Genomic DNA, 21911 nt, shown 5'->3' on the forward strand with positions numbered 1-21911 from the left:
GCTCCAGGGTTCAAGGCTGAACACTGCATGTCAGTTTTATACATGGTCTATGTTTCTCCTCTTATCTGTTTAGATTTCCTCTCACATTACATCTTTAAAACATGCCACTATTCTAAATCAACCCTCAGGGAGATTTAATGTGGCTTTAAATAAATTGTTTATCACTGTTTATTGCATTATAAGCTGTTAAAGATTGCTTTTACAAAAATGAAGGTTTTTTTTTTCTGGGTGAAAATTCTTAGTGGTTTAAATGAATTAGACAAATTTTGGAAAATATGTTCCTTGTTTGAGATGTAAAATAAACAACATTTACATATAGGTATAGATATAAATATAGATATAGTTAATAATATGTTCAGTTAACTTTGTTACTCATGTCGACTATGTTACTTTGACTTTGATGTTACTTTCTTACACAGGTTTTTTTTTTTTTTTTTTTATGCGTAAATGCTTAAATATTGTGCTAAAGGTGTATTATACAATTCAATAAGTAGGACTTTGTATAACCTTAATCTTAAAATCAAGTCTGGACATGAACAGAGATTTAAAAATATATATATGTTCCTAGCCTAAGGATCAATTTGAACAGCACACCCCCAATTCCAACAGAAAAAAAAACAGATTTTTAATTAAAATTAAATAATTTATTACAAACCTGTCTGAATAGACTCAAGAATGTTTAAAAATGAGGTTTACTTGAAGTGTAATGCTTCCTTGGAGTCTGAAATCACATATTCAATTCAATTCAATTTTATTTGTATAGCACTTTTTACAACAGACATTGTCACAAAGCAGCTGTACAGAAAAAAATAAATAAATTCAGGATATAAATTTAAAATGTTTAAGTTTATCCCTAATGAGCAAGCCAGAGGAGACCATGGTGAGGAAAAACTCCCTGAGGAAGAAACCTTGAGAGGAACCAGACTCAGAAGGGAACCCATCCTCATCTGGGTGATAACGGATAGTGCAATTCTAAATAATTCATATATAAACGTATATTCGGACATGTCTGTGCTCACTGGGTACATCAAGGAAATGCTGCTTTTCCATAAGTACTTTAGGTTATAAATGTAAACATAGGCAGACAGTGTTTCAGTTGAATTGGACTGGAATCTTTAAATGTGATTTTCTACATTTACACTTTTGGGGTTAAGTGGACTTTTAAACGCTTTATACAACAGATAGTTCCTGTTCACTAATCTGATTGGACGAGCGGCATTCCAAGAGTGCATCTATTTAGCATATCTACACTGGGATGTTTCACTGTGTGTATCACTCCACTTTTCTGTGTTCTCCATGTATAATTCCACTTCTAGCAAGAATTACTGAAACCGTTACTACAGTGGAGTTAGCAACATCATCAGCACATATGGCAAACAATACATTTTTCATTAATATGAGTTATGACTGAAAATATGAAAGCTCGTCAGATGAAGACTAAAAGTCTTGAAGAAGTGAAGCCAATGTCATTGGATGCACCTTTAAAAGGATTGTACAAATCAGTGTGAGCCCAACGAGCAGCAAGCTAGCCAGCTAGCTGACAGGATATCAGTGAGTCCTTTGGGATCTATTTCCTTTGGCGGAACAAAAATAAACAAAACATCTGGCCACATTGTGTCCAAAATGTAAGCTAATCAATATTCATTTCTTGTTTATACAACTGTTGTATAAAAGCAAAATCGTGTTGTTTAACTGAATAACGACACGGGTGTGATTAGCTACAGCTAATATTCACTGATATTCGCTATAAATGCACTTGCCGATTCGATATTGTTTAAGCAAACCACAATTCTCGAATCTGATTGGTCAGAAAGTGTGCATTATTTCAGTGTAGCATCAAGGTTCAGAAAGTAGTTCCGGCTGTAACACGAACAGCGCTTGTTCTAATACATTATTGTTTCTATAGTAACAGCTCAGGGGCACAGTGGCTTAGCGGTTAGCACGTTTGCCTCGCACCTCCGGGGCTGGGGGTTTGATTCCTGCCTCCACCCCGTGTGCGCTGTGTTTGCGTGTTCTCCATGTGCTTTGAGGGTTTCCTCTGGGTACTCCGGTTTCCTCCTAAAGTCCAAAGACATGCGTTGTAGGCTGAGTGGCATCTCTAAATCGTCTGCAGCGTGTGAATGTGAACATGAGTGTGTGTGTGATTGTGCCCTGCGATGGGCTGATACCCCGTCCAGGGTGTCCCCCGCCTAGTGCCCCGAGTCCCCTGGGATAAGCTCCAGGCTCCCTGCCACCCTGTGTAGTATAAGCAGTACAGAAAATGGATGGATGGATGGATAGTAACAGCTCATTCACAGGAACTTGTACAGCAGATGCTTGACATAATGTAACCTTAATAATAAAAAGATCTTGTGTGTACTTTATTCAAAATAAAATGTATAATTGTTAAGGTAGTAATAGTTTTCTTATGAGGTGTTAATCTAATATTTATGGGAACAGTCCAATAACCGATGTCTCACAGACTAGAGCATCAGTGAGTACATGCTTTTCCACGAAAAAACACATTACCTAACAACAAAAACACTTCCTTATTGGTTACACATTCAATATTATCTATTTTTCACAACGAAATCAGTCTCCATAGAGACCGTCAAAAATTGCCATAGCCGACTATATTTCAAGTCGTCAAGGCGGGGTATTGGGTAAAGTTTTCAACTAGCAATAATCGCGCCTCGGATAAACCTCATAGGCTACGATACTGCCACTGCGCAAAGCTGAAGATCAGATCACCGACACCAGGAGACGAACTCAAGTGATTAGCAAACGCGCTGACGGTAAACAGAAAATAACCTACTCAAAGCATAAACAGTAGTGTAATAAATACCACCTGAATATACACAGACTAATAAGTACCACCTGAAAATACACTGATCACGGAACCATTAAATTATTTTAAAAACACATCTTAGAACTAGCCGCAAAGCATTCTGGGAGACAACCAATGCGCGGACAGGAACCAATCAGACGCGAGAGATTTTTGAGGGACGTTTCGGTAACTGCATAAAGATATACACCACGAAATCTTGTTAAAGTGATCAGAATAAGTGTTTTCTGACTTATTCAGTAACAGAACTAGCCGTCGCAACAGTAACTTCTGTAGTGTAAACACTTCCTGGTAGCTGCTCGTGGCTGCTGACGTCATTAGAAAAACAGGCAAAAAAAAAAAAAAAAAACACGTGACCCGACAAGAGAGATATTTTCAGTGTTTTCTGACATTATGTCATTTTTTTGTAGCACGTACGCGTGTAAATAAATAGGATATTATAAAAATGTTAGTGAGTTAAATCGAAGTGTTTTTATTTTTATTTCCGGTATGGAAAGCGCGACCACTAGATGGCCGTAGTAGTGCAGGTCGCGATTTGATTTGCGCATGCGCACATTGTTTATGCTTTATTTTGCACCGCACACGCGCGCTATTTCACATTACAGTGCATTCTTCTTACCAGAAGCCAAAAAATGGAATTTCCGCCTGTTTTGGGGATGCCCGTGTTCAGTATTGAATATATTTATCATGTCAAAATGTCCGTAGTAGTGGGTAATGGCTCTTATGAAAGTAGACACTCAGGATTTAAATAATTTGCAGTTTTTCATAAGTAGATCTTTTTTTATTTTTAACCTAGCCTACTAAGGGTAATATATTTAGAGAAAAGTTCCAAAAAAACCCAAAAACGGTTGGGTTTTTTTCACATGAATGTTTACATCTTCAAAGTAAATGGTGATATACTCCGATTAGCCATTAAAGCCACCTGCCTAATATTGTGTAGGTCCCCTTGGACTGCTAAAACAGCCCTGACCCATCGAGACATGGACTCCAATAGATCCCTGAAGGTGTGCTGTGGTATCTGGCACAAAGACGTTAACAGCAGATCCTTTAAGTTCTGTAAGTTGCGAGGTGGGGTCTCCATGGATCGGACTTGTTTGTCCAGCACATCCCACAGATGCTTGATCGGATTGAGATCTGGGGAATTTGGAGGCCAAGTCAACACCTTGAACTCTTTGTCATGTTCCTCAAACCATTCCTGAACAATTTTTGCAGTGAGGCAGGTTGAAAGAGGCCACTGCCATTAGGGAACACCGTTGCCATGAAGAAGTGAACTTAGTCTGCAACAATGTTTAGGTAGGTGATATGCGTCAAAGTGAATGCTAGGACCCAAGGTTTCCCAGCAGAACATTTCCCAGAGCATCACACTGCCTCCATCAGTTTGCCTTCTTCCCATAGTGCATCCCGGTGCCATCTCTTCCCCAGGTAAGCAACACAAACGCACCTGGCCGTCCACATGATGTAAAAGAAACGTGTTTTCAGGAAGAGTCAGATTCCAGGCCAAAGTTACAAACAATAGTAGTAGTAGTATTACTTGCTGTTGTTGTTGCTGTTGTTTTAATAATACTAAGAGTTAACGTTAGTATTATTCAAATATATATTATTCAAAAATATACTGCTACAGTGAAGGAATAAACATCTAGTCATGTACAGAAAATAAATGAATTTTTGATATGGATATAAAACAACAGCTCGAGCCAACCATATTGTAGTTAAATCTTTAGGCAGGTTACTCGTATCTGTGTCATTCGCTCATTTCGGCACACAGAAACCCAACCATGTTCTGAATAAGCTTATAACAGACTTGCAGCGGTAAAATAATTCATTTGTTTATACTGATTTCGTGGATTCTGCCAGTAGAATGGAACGCCAGTATATGGTGAGAAAGGGTTAATCTTCCTGGGTGAGTCGGATTACATGAAATTTTGCACTCAGTTGATGTCTTCACTGTTACATTAACATTTCAGTTTCATGGTGCTCAGAAATCACAACAGTGCACTGAGCTATAGCTACCTGCAATTTGTGGTTACATCTATTTTCTCTCCTATTATTTCAGTTGAACATCTACCTAGGCCATCATCTTAAAGAAACCAAAGAAAAGCTTTTCACCAGCTTTAAAAAAAAAAACACTGGAAAGATCAACTATTGTAGAAGTGATCCTGTTGTTAGTAGTTTAATGCCTGGCCAACAGCAACAATCTTCACTGGTGAAATCATCATCTTCACCATCTTGTCTTCTGATAGCCAATTAGGTAACAGATGTTGGAATGACAAATAGAGGAGTCACAATGCTGGAATCTCCCAAATTAAACCTTAGATCAGCTCTGGTAACAGGCACAAGCAATGCATCCATAAATTCAATGAATAATGATGCTGAAAATGTTACTTGTTTTTTCTCAGCAGCAGAAATTTTAGAGGACCAGCTCATGAGAAATTGACCAGAGTTTGACTATGAAACTCGTTTGCAAACAAAGATATCTCCTATTTTTTTTTATCATTGCACCTCATTAAACTAAGACCCATATTTCAGTAGAGGACAATGTAACTTGAAATGCCACATTCTGCTTTTTCTGACAAATACATGTAGGACTACTGTAACTAATACATTCTTTCTATGCTGCAGTGTTGCTTCATTGGATGTTTGGACATAAGTGCTAGATTAATCTTTTGATTTTGTCATCTTCTGCATCATCGTTCGCCAGCTCAGCAACTTTCCAGTACACTGATGCCAAAGAGCCAACCATCAGAGAGATGTTCAGGCTCTGACAGCGATGAAAACTTTCCATGTAAAGTGCTAAGTGACAAAGCATCCAAAGAGTTCTTATGAGGAAATTAAGATGAAAACAAGAATTCCCTGAAAGAGAGAGAATTTCTCTAGTCTGTCATCAGTGTCATCATCAGCATCTTATCCAAGTAAGTGAAAGCTTTTAAGCATAAATATATTTTGAAATAGAGTTTGAGTAATAGGTATTTTTAATAACTGCAGAGTCATCCTATGGGTACAGTATGGGTAGTGTTGTGGTATCTAGTGTGGCAGAGAACCAAATAATGACTAATCTTTTAAGAAAAAAGAAGATATTTTTGGAAAATTTTGTACACCCAGACATGTGTTTGTTTGAATTTTACATCAAATAGTTTAATCATTATGATGAATTTCCCTGTTTCTAGCTTTTCCCCAAACAGTTCACTTCAGCAGAAGCAAATGAGCAAATGGTGGCACAGGAGCTCTCAGGAGTGCATTTGTCTCATTCTGTTGTTTTTTTTTTGCCTGGGAGTAATGCCATCCTGGTATTTCTACAAATGTACAATGGCAGCAGAGAAGAAACGTATGAAGGAGTTGCTTTTTTCAGTAAAGGACACCAACTCCCATGGTTTTGGAAAGGGATGTTCACTAAGCACATATGGGTGTGAAGGTCAGGTGTCCACATACTTTTGGCCATATAGTAGGTGGACACCTGACCATCTTACTTAGAAAACAAGAAGCTAATCAGACCAAATGTGGATAAAAAAAAATATTTAATGTAATTTCTTGCTGAATTCATGTGAACAAGAGTGATAGAAAACACGAGGGCGACAGATGCGCTCTCTCACGTGGAACTTTGGTAAATTGCAGGATACGCAAAGTGAAGATGACTTTCATATCAGTGATTATGAACCAACATCACAAATGAAATCAGCTGAAAACTCCTGCTTGGTGAGTGAAATATACTAAATGCCTGATTTTATAGCCTCATATTACATTTCATTCAAGGGGGTTGATATTTCTTGATGTAGTAATAAAGCACAGTATGTAGAAGTTTCATAGTTTCATAGTGGGGCCAATTAAGTTTCGCCCGCTTAATTCTGAGTTTTTGATGAACATCTGTATGATTTGGTACAGTTTAAGAGGGAGGGCCTTGAAGGCTCCTTGAAAATGTCAAATCTGAAAGTGCAGAATTCCCCCAAACCTCCCAAATGACAATGTACAATGCTATACCAGAAACCCTCATAACAGCAGCCCCATCTCACTAGCATAAGGGACTTTATTTTGAATCGTCATGCTTTTCAAAATGAAGAGAACTTGAAAACAAGAAGATTTAAAGAGGTAGCAGAACTGAGGTAAGTGGTGGAGATGATATATTAACAAACTAATTAAAGATGACAACTGTAGGCCAAGCCACTAGTTTCAAGTTTACTGGCATGTGCATAAAGAGTGCTTTATATTTATAAATAGAGCACTAATGAGCACTAAGTAATGTAACACTAGCCTAACTTCATTCTGGAATGCAAGTAGCTAGCTAGAAGTTGTTTCTTGGTTTGGTGGAAAGTAATGTTAGTTATTTAGCTAGCTTTTTTTTTTTTTTGGTAGAATTTGTCATTTTGCTCAGATTGTTTGGTCTTTTAAAGTGCATACAAAGTGCAAAATCCAACTCCCAAAGGTGTTCTGTTGTGGCCTATGTGATATAACAGTGGTTTATCTAATTGGTAAGCTTGACCTAGCACTATATCTAGCATGCACAATATAACACTTTCAGAGAGTTATCCATTTTTTTTACTAAAAAAGCAGACATTTTGGTTTTGCCCCTTGTTTAACCTCTTACTAGATATCAAAATATACTTCCTTCTATAAGAAATAGTACTACTATATACACTTCTTTTATTTATTAGGAGCACTGTTTAAGGAACTCTATACTAATACTGGGTGTAACTAATACTAATACTTTGCTCTCAAAACAGCCTCAATTCTTTGTGGTATGGATTTCACAAGTTGGAAACATTCTGGTCCATGTTGACATGACTGTGTCACACAATTCCCGCAGATTTTTCAGGTGCACTTTCATGCTGTGAATCTCCCTGTCTACCCCATCCCAAAGGTGTTCTATTAGATTCAGATGCAGTGACTGGAAAGGCCACTGAAGACCATTGAACTCATGAAACCAGTTTGAGACGACTTTTGCTTTGTGACATGGTGCATTATCTTGCTGGACGTAAGAAGCCATTAGAAGATGGTAAATTCTGGCCATGAAGGGATGCACGTGGTCAGCAACAATACTCAAACAGGCTGTGGCATTCAAGCAATGATTGATTGGTATTAACAAGCCCAAAGTGTGCCAAGAAAACATTCCCCACAGCATTACACCACCTCCACCAGCCTGGACTGTTGACACAAGGCAGGTTGGGTCCATGGACTCAAGCTGTTGGGGGCAAATTCTGACCGTGTGTGTAAGAGGCTGCACTACACTGCCGGCAGCCAGCAGAGGGAGGCAGCAGCGCACAGTGAGAGCGGCTGTGCAGGAAAACTCAGTTGCCCGGAATTATTTAAGGCATGGCCAGGAACAGCGAAAGAAAGTAAGCCAAAGATATAAGACACAATTGAGAAGAAGAGAGAACTAATGGATAAAACGTATCTCTGAAATATAATTAGTGAAAACTACCTTCCTTAAGATTCCCATTTTGTACACCATTTTGGTGTCTCCTTTGTTTGGTTTTTCCCGATGTTTTCCTGACTCTGCATTGTGGCAGTGCCTTCCTCCTCTCTAGTTCATCCTAGTGGTGTGGTGCTTGAATGTATGTGGAAGTTCCTGGTTCTAGCCCCCAGGGGGCTGTTTTGTTTTTTTTAAAGTACACTAAAACACACCCAAACCCTTCTCTTAAAACCTTACCTACATATAAACACTACTTGCTCATTTATTTATAAGCAAGCAGGGGTTTCTGCCTCAGAAGAACCAGACCAGGCTACGTTTTTCCAGTCTTCAACTGTCCAGCGTTGGTGAGCCTGTGCCCACTACAGCCTCAGCTTTCTGTTCTTGGCTGATAGAAGTGGAACCCGACATGGTCTTCTGCTGTTGTAGCCCAGCCGCCTCAAGGTTCTATATGTTGTGCATTCTGAGATGCTTTTCTGCTCACCACAATTGTACAGAGTGGTTATCTGAGTTACCATAGCCTTTCAGTTAGCTCGAACCAATCTGGTCATTCTGCGTTGACCTCTCTCATCAACAAGGTGTTTCCGTCCACAGAACTGCTGCTCACTGGATGTCTTTTCTTTATTGCACCATTCTGAGTAAACTCTAGCGACTGTTGTGTGTGAAAATCCCAGGAGTCTCCTTTTTTGCCAGGGGTAACCTGGAGCGCAATCATACCACTTACCATCAGAAATTCAAGGATTCATTCCCACCCAAAAGTGAAATATGAGAGAAAAGAATTAAAGAATTAAAAAGCCCAGCAGTCACTTTTCAGAAAACCCACCAAGACTACCGAGGATTCATTTGGTGTTAGACAGCTCCTGGCCAAGTACAAGTAGCCCCTTTACCAATGGTGTGTTTTTGAAAGAAGTGATGACGGTCATGTCTGACACTTTATTCACAGACTTTAAAAGCAAAGAAGAAGAAGACATAAAAACATAGAACTATTTGGTCCAGCAATGGTAATGAGAAGAGCGGAGTTGTTGTGTGAGAACATTTACAAATGCTTTCCAAGTACCTCACACATCGGACTGATATACACCTGAATGACTGCATTAGGCTGGAGATCTCCACTTATCCTCCAAATTACAAAGCACTGACCGAGAGAGCTCAGGCACCACCATCACATTGACTAAAGGATTCAAAATATTAACTCTACAGCCTGTATAATTTGAACTGTACACTGTGCATGTCTGGAGGACTAGTGGTTAGGCCTCATCGCTCTCTCCACCGTGGCCCAGGTTCAATTCCCTGCCAGGGAACCAACCCCAGCCACTGGGGGTGCACAGGCTAGCTCACTCCCAGTTCCGGGCCCAAGCAAGCCCAGATAAAATTGGGGAAGGTTGTGTCAGGAAGGGCATCTAGCATGAAAACTGTGCTGAATCAAATATGCGGACCAGTGATCTGCCATGGTGACCCCTAACAGGAGCAGCCAAAAGAGGAACAACAATAACACTCCGTGCATGTTGTAGTAACGGTATTAACATGTTTCCATGCCTGTTGTTGCCTAGTGATATTTGGTCGGTATTACTGGAGCACTCCGATTATCAAATCCAAACTGCTTTACTGTTTTTTTTTTCCTGTAAAGTTTAGTTTCTGATAGTAAGATGAATTTCTCAATCTGTTTTTTAAATACAATTATATCAGTCTCCATAGAGACCATCCAAAATTGCCATAACCAACTATATTTCAAGTCGTCAATGACATAATATAAGCCTAATAATAAAAAGATTGTGTTGTGTAACAAAATAAAATGTATAGCTGTTAATATAGTAATATTTTTCTTGGGAAGTGCTAATCTAACATTTATAGAGACAGTCCAGTAACCGATGTCTCATAGACTAAAGTATAAGTTAATAGACACTTCTCATTGAAAAAAACAAACTCCTTCATAACGAAAATCAACACCGTTTGAAACAACAACAGTAACTTCTCCCTATAAATGAACTCTGCATGATCTATTTTTAACAATGAGATCAGTCTCCATAGAGACCGTCAAAAATTGCCATAGCCGACTATATTTCAAGTCGTCAAGGCGGGGTATTGGGTAAAGTTTTCAACTAGCAATAATCGCGCCTCGGATAAACCTCATAGGCTACGATACTGCCACTGCGCAAAGCTGAAGATCAGATCACCGACACCAGGAGACGAACCCAAGTGATTAGCAAACGCGCTGACGGTAAACAGAAAATAACCTACTCAAAGCATAAACAGTAGTGTAATAAATACCACCTGAATATACACAGACTAATAAGTACCACCTGAAAATACAGAGACTAATAAGTACCACCTATACATAGAACAGACACACTGATCACTGAATGAACAATTAATTCCTTTTAAAAACACATCTAGAAATATCCGCAATGCATTCTGGGAGACAACCAATGAGCGAGCAGGAACCAATCAGACGCGAGAGATTTCTGAGGCACGTTTCTGTAACTGCATAAAGATATACACCGTATTTAAATCCTGCTGAATGTTTCCTGTTTAAACATTTATTCAAAAATCGCATGAACAGCCGTCGCTATAGCAACTGATATTAGTTTTTGGAGTGTAAACTCTTCCTGTTGGCGCTTCGTGGCTGCTGACGTCATCACAGAGGCAGACAAAGAAAGTGCACGTGACACGACAATATATATATATATATATATATATATATATATATATATATATATATATATATATATATATATATATATATAAAACATAGCTATGTTCATTACTTAATAATAATAAGGATATTAAAAAAAAAAAAAAAAAAAAGTGAGTCAGTGAGTGAGTGAGTTTTCTACTTCCGGTCGATATTGCTCCACTAGATGGCTGTAGAACTGCATGGATTTCCAATTCCATCTGCGGTTATTTCTTAGGTGAATTGTCCCACTTGGAGAACATCTTAAAGGGCTGTACAATCTTCCTCAAGCAACACCAGCTTTGTTCCAAGTTGCTTAAGTGTTGAATGATACTTTTGGAATAAATGATTAGTTTGTTTGATTCTAGAGATGGAAGTGTTGTTTGATTTTGTTCTTCCAACTCTCCCATTATAATCGCTGCAAATGTTTTGAAAGATCAACCATCATTCGCATTATCTAAGCATGGCCTTATTGGCTGTCAAGACCTGTCAGATCCTTTTAAAGAGAACAGAGTCACAGAGCCACATGCTGACAGTGACACCGATTAAGAAGACAGAGAACTTACACCTTTACAGAATGCTAGAACTTCCAACCCATGTGCATGTACTGTATATTATCTATATCTATATGTATCTATATCTATCTATATCTATATGTATACACACACACACACATTATATATATATATATATATATATATATATATATATATATATATATATATGTATGTACTGCTCAAAAAAATTAAAGGAACACTTTGAAAACACATCAGATCTCAATGGGGGAAAATATCATGCTGGATATCTATACTGATATGGACTGGGTAATGTGTTAGGAACAAAAGGATGCCACATCATTTGATGGAAATGAAAATTATCAACCTACAGATGGCTGAATTCAAAGACACCTCGAAAATCAAAGTGAAAAAATGATGCAGCAGGCTAGTCCACTTTGCCGAAATTTCATTGCAGCAACTCAAAATGGTACTCAGTAGTTTGTATGGTCCCCACGTGCTTGTATGCATCCCTGACAACGTCGGGGCATGCTCCTAATGAGACAACGGATGGTGTCCTGGGGTATTTCCTCCCAGATCTGGACCAGGGCATCACTGAGCTCCTGGACAGTCTGAGGTGCAACCTGGCAGCATCGGATAGACCAAAACATAATGTCCCAGAGGTGTTCTATTGGATTTAGGTCAGGCGAGCGTGAGGGCCATTCGATAGTATCAATTCCTTCATCCTCCAGGAACTGCCTGCATACTCTCGCCACATGAGGCCGGGCATTGTTGTGCACCAGGAGGAACCCAGGACCCACTGCACCAGCGTAGGGTCTGACAATGGCTCCAAGGATTTCATCCCGATACCTAATGGCAGTCAGGGTGCCGTTGTCTAGCCTGTAGAGATCTGTGCGTCCCTCCGTGGATATGCCTCCCCAGACCATCACTGACCCACCACCAAACCGGTCATGCTGAACGATGCAGGCAGCATAACGTTCTCCACGGCTTCTCCAGACCCTTTCACGTCTGTCACATGTGCTCAGGGTGAACCTGCTCTCATCTGTGAAAAGCACAGGGTGCCAGTGGCAGACCTGCCAATTCTGGTGTTCAATGGCAAATGCCAATCAAGCTCCACGGTGCCGGGCAGTGAGCACAGAGCCCACTAGAGGACGTCGGGCCCTCAGGCCACCCTCATGAAGTCTGTTTCTGATTGTTTGGTCAGAGACATTCACACCAGTGGCCTGCTGGAGGTCATTTTGTAGGGCTCTAGCAGTGCTCATCCTGTTCCTCCTTGCACAAAGGAGCAGATATCGGACCTGCTGATGGGTTAAGGACCTTCTACGGCCCTGTCCAGCTCTCCTAGAGTAACTGCCTGTCTCCTGGGATCTCCTCCATGCTGTTGAGACTGTGCTGAGAGACACAGCAAACCTTCTGGCAATGGTACGTATTGATGTGCCATCCTGGAGGAGTTGGACTGCCTGTGCAACCTCTGTAGGGTCCAGGTATCGCCTCATGCTACCAGTAGTGACACTGACCCTAGCCAAATGCAAAACTAGTGAAAAACAGTCAGAAAAGATGAGTAGTGAAAAAAATATCAGTGGCCTCCACCTGTAAAACCATTCCTGTTTTGGGGGTCGTCTCATCTAGTGCACCTGTTGTTAATTTCATTAACACCAAAGCAGCTGAAACTGATTAACAACCCCCTCTGCTACTTAACTGACCAGATCAATATCCCAGGAGTTTAACTGACTTGATGCTATTCTCTGATTAAAAAGTGTTCCTTTAATTTTTTTGAGCAGTGTATATATATACACACACACACACACACACACACACACACACACACACACATACATATATATATATATATATATATATATATATATATATATATATAAATACAGATATATACACAGTCAGGTCCGGAAGTATTTGGACTTGGACAATGACAGAGTTTTTGTGATTTTGCCTTTATACACCACCACAATGGATTTGAAATAAAGCAATCAAGATGTGATAGAAGTGTAGACTTTCAGCTTTATTATAAGAGCTTCCACAAAAATATGGCATTTACCATTTAGGAATTACAGCCATTTTAAGCAAAGTACTTCCATTTTCAGGGGCTCAAAGATATTTGGACAAAGTGACATAATTGTAAATATAACCATAATTTTAATACTTGGATGAAAATCCTTCAAATCCATTGTGGTGTATAAAGGCAAAATCACAGAAACTTCGTCATTGTCCAAGTACTTCTGGACCTGACTCTATGTACATGAATACTGCGTCATAAGCCTGATATGTACTTACTATATCATAAATACACATGGAAGATGTCATAAGCTGTCATGAATTCCCACGCCAGTCTACATTCAGTGATAGGTGTTTATATAATTTACAATTGCTGGAGAATTTCACATTATTTTTCTCATATGTGTGCTCTTAGAATGCATTATAATACATAAAGTTGAATACAAATGTCTACGTCAGTTATGTTCAGAAAAATAAAGCCACAACATCCAAATAAATTAAATGACAACAAATTGCTTTTTAAAAAAAAATAATAAAAAATTTCAATCACGCTGAGCATATTTCAGAGTATGCCTAGGTCTAAGCACAAACATAAGAAATCTTTCAGACAAACCTGAGTGACATATATTATACAACAATAAGCAACAGTTTGTTATTATGTACACAGCACCATGTTAGTCCTTGTAGTTCACATTAATGGCTATTACATTTTTCTAAATAGGGAATGAAAAGATGTGACAGGAATAAGAATCTTCAAATTTGCTTGATGTAAAATTTGTCTGCAAGTGCAGAGACCTGGAGTATGCTACACAGTGCGAGAAAAACTAGGGAAATTTGCAAACCAGCTTCTGGAGGTTTTCTGGAATGTTTTTCTGACATGTCTGGTATATTAAGCCTTGAACTAGGCTTATTATACACTATATCACCAAAAGTATGTGGACACCTGATCAACTACACCTATATGTGCTTGTTAAACATTGCATCACCTGTTGCTGTTATAATAACCTCCACTTTTCTGTGAAGGTTTTCCATTAGATTTTAGAACGTGGTCTGGTGTGCAGTCGGTGTTAGAGTTTATGCCAAAGGTGTTCAGTGGGGTTGAGGTGAGGGCTCTGTGCAAGACACAAAAGTTCTTCCACATCAACCTTGGTGAACCATGTCTTCATGGAGCTCGCTTTGTGCACAGGGGCATTGCCATGCTGGAACAGGTTTGGGCCTCTTAGTTCCAGTGAAGGGAAATCTTAAAGCTATAGCATAGAAAGACATCTTATACAATTGTGTGCTTCCAATGATTTGGAGAAGAATCACATATGGCTGTGATGGTCAGGTGTCCATATATGTTTGGCCATATAGTGTATACTGTATATAACCTCATTAGTAGATAATTAAATAAAAATCAACCTAGTGTTATCTCCCTACTTCTATCCATGTTTCACATCCACGTATAACCTCTTGCTCCACAGTTTTGAATGTATGGATAGAATATCGTGGCAGAAGTGAATGTCTTTCATATCCCTTAGCAGTCAAGTTGTCAGCTTGATTTTCTCTGGTGAGCTCCAGTTGTCTGTCATCCTGACACTGCACACTGGGGGTCTGAGCATTTCTAATTGTGGTGTCAGATTAGGAGCCTTCAGCTCAGCAGAATGAACATCTGTTCTATTTTTTCCCCTAAACGTTTCCAGACAACTTAGAGTCGGCCTCTGTTGTTAAAAAAAAAAAGGGTATGGATTTCAGAGGTGAAAACTTGTGTACTTCTCTTTTTATAGATCTACACCACATTCTTATTAAAAAAAAAAGTTTATGTAAAATCTATAACATATGCTGTAGTTTAAAGAACACTGATCCTATTGATTTTATGATTTGTTAAGACTGTAAAAAGCCTCTAATGGTGTGATATATGTTCATGTACTGTATAACTGCCAGAGGAATGGGTTTAGTTATCAGCTGTGACACCTGATAGCAGCAGAAGGAAGAAACAAGGAGAAATATTTACACTTCTCAGTTCCAACCAATGCACTTCACTTTGCAGCAGCAGAGTTCATTGAAAATTACTACTAAAGGAAGTCATTTCTTATGACTGCTGTAATCATAAAGACTGTCTTGCACTCATCCCAGCACTCTTATTCACAATATGTTCATACTGTACATACATATTGATATCACAACTTATTTTTCTCATGATGTCGAAATGCATGATTAGGCATACATGCTGTAAGCTACATCATGGATGAGCACATCCATTTTTACTTTAATCAGGGACTGATACAAGAAGAAGCAGCTTTATGTTTGTCAATGCTGGACAATTTTCAAATTAGTGTCAATCACTTGAAAGGGCGACTCAGAAATCTGCAACTATACCGTTGTGGACAATATAGTGATCCTGAACGAGTGGTCGGTCTTACTGCATGGTTAGGCAGGATGTTTGAGAGATTGCCGCCTATATGATTTGCAGCTCACAAGACAAATGGTGATCCAAGTATTTGGAAATAGGATGTACTGTAATTACTGCAGAATCGCCATAACACCAGTATATGGCAGTATGGCACTGGCCACAGTGATGTAATGCTAGTACGCTACTGGTATGTGATCTTGGAAAATTAATTTTGGTGTCCGGAGATCATGAGAAAAATAAGTTATGATCTCGAGAAAACGACTTTTGCCTTGTATGTGGTCATTTGCAAGTTGTAATAACATCATTTCCTACCTCGGGATGTTCGACGTACAAAGAGGAAAAAAACATGGGCGTCTCCATGAAAGCGTGTCTTTTGTTTTGTTTCACAAAAAGCTCATAACGAGCTAATTTAAGTGCACTTTTACAGTTTCAGGCCTGAGTGGCTACTGGTTCTGCTCTACTATAGTGACCTTCAAACATTCTGCACTGAAACTGCACCACAGCAACAACAGCGGACAACAGCGAGCAGCATTAACAACAAGCTAGCCTTACTCTTCCTTACTCTTCTACACCTGTATACTGTGATGATTTATAATTACACGATCCTGTTTCACCCAGAAGAGGATGGGTTCCTTTTGCATCTGGTTCGTCTTAAGGTTTCTTCCTCATGTTTTCTCAGGAAGTTTTTCCTTGACATTGTCACCTCTGGCGTGCTCATTAAGGATCTAAACTTACATCTGGATTTCTTCAAAGCTGCTGTGTGACAGTGTCTGTTGTTAAAAACTCAGTAGAAATAAAAATTTGAATTGAATGAACTGAAAATGACTCCACCAAACTGTAACCATGACAGTTTTATTGGTGATCATGCTATTTTTAAAAGCCTTTAAGTTGGTTTACTTCAGTGAGTACCTTCAGGATAAAGAGAGAAGCATAGTAAATGACACTTAAGAAGAGTGAACGCTTGTGATATAGTAGATGCCAGGTTGATGCTTAACTCCTTAAGTAGCATCAGCATTTTATAACATTTCATTGCCACCTACTGATAGGAATTTACATTAACACTGTGAATGTCAATGAACTGAATGTATGTTTGTGCCAGGGTTGCTGTTCATTGCTCTCTGCATGATCTCCTCACTTTGCTGACGGTGATTTTTTGCCAAGCACAAGGGGAGCAGTGGGCCATGACATTGTAGAGGCTGGAGACAGGGATAGTTTGGTGAGTATGCAGGTAGCGGTATTACAGCCTGTCAGTGCCTACATTCTGTAGGAAACAGGCACTTTCCCATGTAATGTGGCTAAAAATGACCTGTGCTTATGAAACACTGAACGGATCAGTGGACTGGAGTCCTACTGCGGTACAGATTGTGCTCTAATAAAAGCATTTGTGATGCTTGTATCATATAAACCTTTATGGAAAAGGATCAGTTTAATAATTATAAAATTTAATTTGTAATCCCTAATTAAACCAAGTCCTTGATTTAAGAGCATGAAGAGAAAATGATTTTAAACTAATTGTTAAATAAAAATAATAAATTGTATCATTAAAAAAACGTACTGTATTACAGGATTTTTCCCGTGTAGATCTGGAACCGATCCCTGATATCCTTGGGAGCAGCTCTGATGAGTGTGTCTACACACTTGGCTTCATTTGCCCTTCACTTTCTAGATTATTTATGACTGATTCAGTGAGAGCAAGAAAGCCGGATCCTGTAGCAAGCAGGCAACACTGATAACACAGCAGTGCTCCCACCATCACACTTTTTCCAGGTATTAAATGTTCTGTGAATGTTTATGTTTCGGTCGATATGAGACAGGCATGCTGGGCATGTTGTACTCATTTTATGTTCCGCACTTTTGACAGTGATACTGAGCAAACTGTACACATCTGGGAAGTGCTGCCTCAGTGTTTAAGGCAGTGGTCTACTTTATCAAATGCAGATGTGCACTGATGACTAGCAGGATAATCATGATTATTTTGCTAAGTATTAAAATCATTTTTCTCACAATTATTTTGCCCACTGAATTTAAATCTTGCCTTTATACCGCAGCGCTGTAGACTTCTCACATCTTATTGGTTTGAAAGTGTTTTCTATAACAACGTGGCTCTGTAATTCAAATCACGGGTTTATAATAAGCCTTATTCTAATATTGGGCCTCATTTATCAATCTTTTAGTAAAGTTGTGGGTAAATGTTTGTGTAAGCCAAACCGAACTAAAGATTTTCTGCTGTAATTACAAAATTTTCAGAAAAGTGTAGTTTAGCATTTTCCCGACACAGCTCATTTGCATGTAGTGACGCCTAAGAAACTCCATAAAAGTTCAAGTGCACAAACAGCTGGGAGGAAGAAATGAACAATTGAAGGTAAAGTCGGAAAAAAACAGAAGGACTTGTGTTGGCTCGCTTTCTTTACTTTTTATATTCTTTCATTAATTCCAATGATATAAAACAACTGGTTTTCACAAAATTTTGATCTAGTGAAGTAGCATGAGTATGTTTTTTTGACTATAAAGAACTTCTGTAAGTCGCTCTGGATAAAAGATTTACAAAAGATTTACATAAAATTCCTTCATATCCAACTTGATAAATGAGGCCTATTATTTCTATAGTAAAAACTAACTCAAAGGGACTTGTATGGTGGACAATCTCATAAATTAACAAAAATAGACATATAAATGTTGCTGTGATGAATCATTGTGGAAGGAGAATGAATATTTAACATTTATAGAAGGAGTCTCCATATCAATGCTGTTCCTTCAAGGTTTTCATGAGAAAGTCAGAGGACTTTGTGCTTTGGGGATTCTCAGTAACATAATGAGCTGTGTTTTTTAAAAAAAATTCTTAATACCTTCAATAGAGAAAATAAAAGAGTGTGGTGAGGGCTGTCTGACTATTTTAGCTGCTTTGACATAAGTGATAACAGTATGTAACTATAACCAGATAAAAAAAAACAATGACCTGATGACATTCTTAATTAAAAAAAATGTCTAGAAATAGGTTTAACAGGAATTACTAGATGAATGTAGCTATATAAAAGAGATTTTTACTTGATAAGACGATTTTTAACAGTGAAAATGCAAAAGTGTTTTATTTTGACAGTGTTAATGCATCAGGATGAGAAAGTACAATAGCAAATGCAGGGATTGATATGGTTTTTTTAATATAGCAAAATCATAACATAAATCTTGAAAATGTTTAATTTCAAATGAATTGAAAATTAAATGTCAAGTAGAATTTGGCATTTGCATTTTCATTTTGGAATTGTTGTTCAAAATTGCGATGTAAATATGTGTTTTGCATTTGAAATTGAATCATGTCTTAAATTATGCGCACACACACACACACACACACACACAGGGGAAATGTAATTGTCTAATTAGCATTTGAACATTTGAATAAAGTCTGGAATATGTAAAATTCTATTTTAAACACAAAATTCTTAATCAAACAAATAATTAGGCTCTTGCACACTAATGATGAAAAAAAAAAAAACAGAGACTTAGCTGCTTTACTGTAAATCTGTTTATTCCAAGGTGGCAAATAAAGAAAAAAAGAGTCTGTCAGTGTACAGAAATATATTATATGTTTCAGGTTGGCTGGATAAAGCACGCAGTCCATGTGATTAATCATTCAGAAGTAACCATGCACCAATTGCACTTCATAAGCTTAAAATAATTTTATAATCAGGGTTATTTTGTTCAATATTGAAATCATGGTTTATTGTATTTCTTGTGGCCAAATTAAAAACAAAATATTTTATTGTACATTACCATCTTATTATTTCATATTAACACAAACTCATTACGTGAGTGAAATTGCCTGAGCTCTCTGGGTGGGAGGGGCATACTCCCTCTCCCCTGTCAATCACAGCAACACTAGCCAATCATGGCTAGTGAGCTCATATATGCAGAAGAGGGTAGATAGCGCTTTACTCCTAGTGTGTTACGCAGCATGAGCAGCAGTTGCACATGTTAGCCTCCACCCTCTTGGATTGGTAGCTGTCATATGATAAGGGAATTAACCAAGACTAAAATTAGGGAGAAAATCAGGGGGAAAAAAACATAAAAAATATAAATAAGAAGCTTGTCATTTATTGCACCAGAGTCAATGATGAGCAGTATCTAGCTTTAACCAACTAGCTAATATTAGCTAAGGTTACTAATACCATAGAAACTGTGATCTCTTAGCTACCTGGCCACATTAAGTTCCTGCATAAGACAACAAAAGAGTTAGCAGCTTACTAACTTAGACCACTGATAATATTATATGGAAAGTTCAGCTATTTATCTATAGCTATTTATCTATAGCTTAACGTTTCATATAAGCATTACTTACACTTACTTAACTTTATACCACAACACTGCTGTATTCTAAATTCTGATTGGTCAGAAGGTGTTGATTATTCTTCTATAAGAGTAGCTCTGACAGTAGTTCTAGCTGCAAAGCAAATCACAGGTTTATATTAATGTGGTTTATATTCATTCTAACATGTTATCATTTCTATAGTAACATCTTGTGCAAGGACTTGTATTTTGGATGCTCCACATAACCAAGTTTTAAAAAGTGTATAAAAAGTTTTATATGCTAAGGTTTTCCATGCAATGTTTATTTAGCATTTTTGGAAGGAGTCTCCAGTGTCGACTCTTAACAGAGCCGAAACTCTGAGTCTTCAAGGTGGAGAGTGTTGCAGTTTCCTGTTAAGAAGCTGCATTTTTGAACTTATTAACTTCAAGACAGAGAAAAAACAAGAGGCTGGTGAGAGAACAAATATTTACTGCTCTTATAACATAAGTGAACTAACTTGTTTCACGGACTTTCCACAGCATTACATGTAACCATAAACGGATAAGAAGTATGAAGTCTTTCTTTAATAAAAAAGAAATTGTTGGGGTTCGTGTATTTGCTATGGTGCAAGAGGAATGAAATAGTTCAGGATGTGGTATTATTTGAAAATAATAACTTTGGGGTAGTAATGGCCCTCTGAGTTGCACATTACACCACCACATTGTTGATTTTCCTAAAACAGACCGCCCTGAAGTGTTTTGTTTGACTTGACATTACTCATGTTGGCTAGTCTACACAGGTTAACCACAAGAACGCTGCAAAATGTCCTAGTCACGGCACTCTCTGACTCATTGACTGACGTCCTACATTTTTAAAACATACATGTATATGGCACAAAGAACATATTTTGACTGCTGTATGTTCACTGTGATATATGTTACTGTAACAGCGCTGTCATTTGTCAGTGTAGTGAATAGTGGCTGTCTACATACATGCTGTAACACATGCTGTAAGAAAATGTCCTGTACCATTTACACATAGAAAGTGGATCAGATGGTTTCAGTTTCTGACAAATGATGTTTGGACACCCTTCACAATCCAGCTAAGTCTTGTTTTTGTTTTGTTTTGGGTTCATTATGCACAATCACTTTTTTTGACAATTAACCCACAAATGGATTGTGCCAAGAGATGCTAAGGAGTTTACTTACCACTCTAGGTGGGAGGGATAGTGCTGAGCAGATCAGGTAATCGATTTTCTCCATGTATATCTGTTACGTAATGGAAAGGAAGTGAAATTAATTGGAATTAGGTTTTGCAGCTTGTGCGTGACGTGTAAGCAAGTTCTTCCTGAGCTGAGCAACAGTGTGTAATGATGTGGAACTGGTATTGACAGCAGTACTCTTGCATATAATAACTTTTCTGCAAATTTATTTAGAATAAAAACCTGGAAGGTTGTGACAGGGAACTACAAAATGGTTCTTCGGTTATCCCTTAATGGTTTTTTCGGTTATCCCTCTTGGGAAGCAACTTAAAGGTTTTAAGTAGAACCATACAAGAGTTAAGAACAATTGATTAACTAATAAACCCTTAAGGAACCCTTGGGTAATTGTTTTTTTTCCCCTAGGATTATAGTCTTATTTGCTCAACTTTATCACTCAAAGAATAAATCACTTTAAGCAACAATAAATTAGAATGTTGGTGCTTATGCCACCATGTTCATAGCACTGTAATGCACAACAGCTTTAGCTTGTACATGTAGAAAACTCATAACATATAAACAGAACTCATCAAACCCATTAAAAGGCCCTTTCATGTA

At 38.2% G+C, this 21911-nt stretch overlaps 2 non-coding genes across 2 annotated transcripts; both read right to left on the minus strand.

The window, feature by feature from the left end:
* Positions 1 to 2575: 2575 nt before the first annotated feature.
* LOC113530234 (U4 spliceosomal RNA) lies at positions 2576 to 2716 on the minus strand. Its single transcript, XR_003403128.3, has one exon. It is a non-coding gene; the product is annotated as a U4 spliceosomal RNA (small nuclear RNA).
* A 7525-nt stretch (positions 2717 to 10241) lies between these two features.
* Positions 10242 to 10382, minus strand: LOC117598209 (U4 spliceosomal RNA). The gene has a single exon (XR_004578902.1). It is a non-coding gene; the product is annotated as a U4 spliceosomal RNA (small nuclear RNA).
* Between the last annotated feature and the right edge of the window lie 11529 nt (positions 10383 to 21911).

Source organism: Pangasianodon hypophthalmus, chromosome 9 (genome assembly GCF_027358585.1).
Source record: "Pangasianodon hypophthalmus isolate fPanHyp1 chromosome 9, fPanHyp1.pri, whole genome shotgun sequence".
Classification (NCBI taxonomy): domain Eukaryota; kingdom Metazoa; phylum Chordata; class Actinopteri; order Siluriformes; family Pangasiidae; genus Pangasianodon; species Pangasianodon hypophthalmus.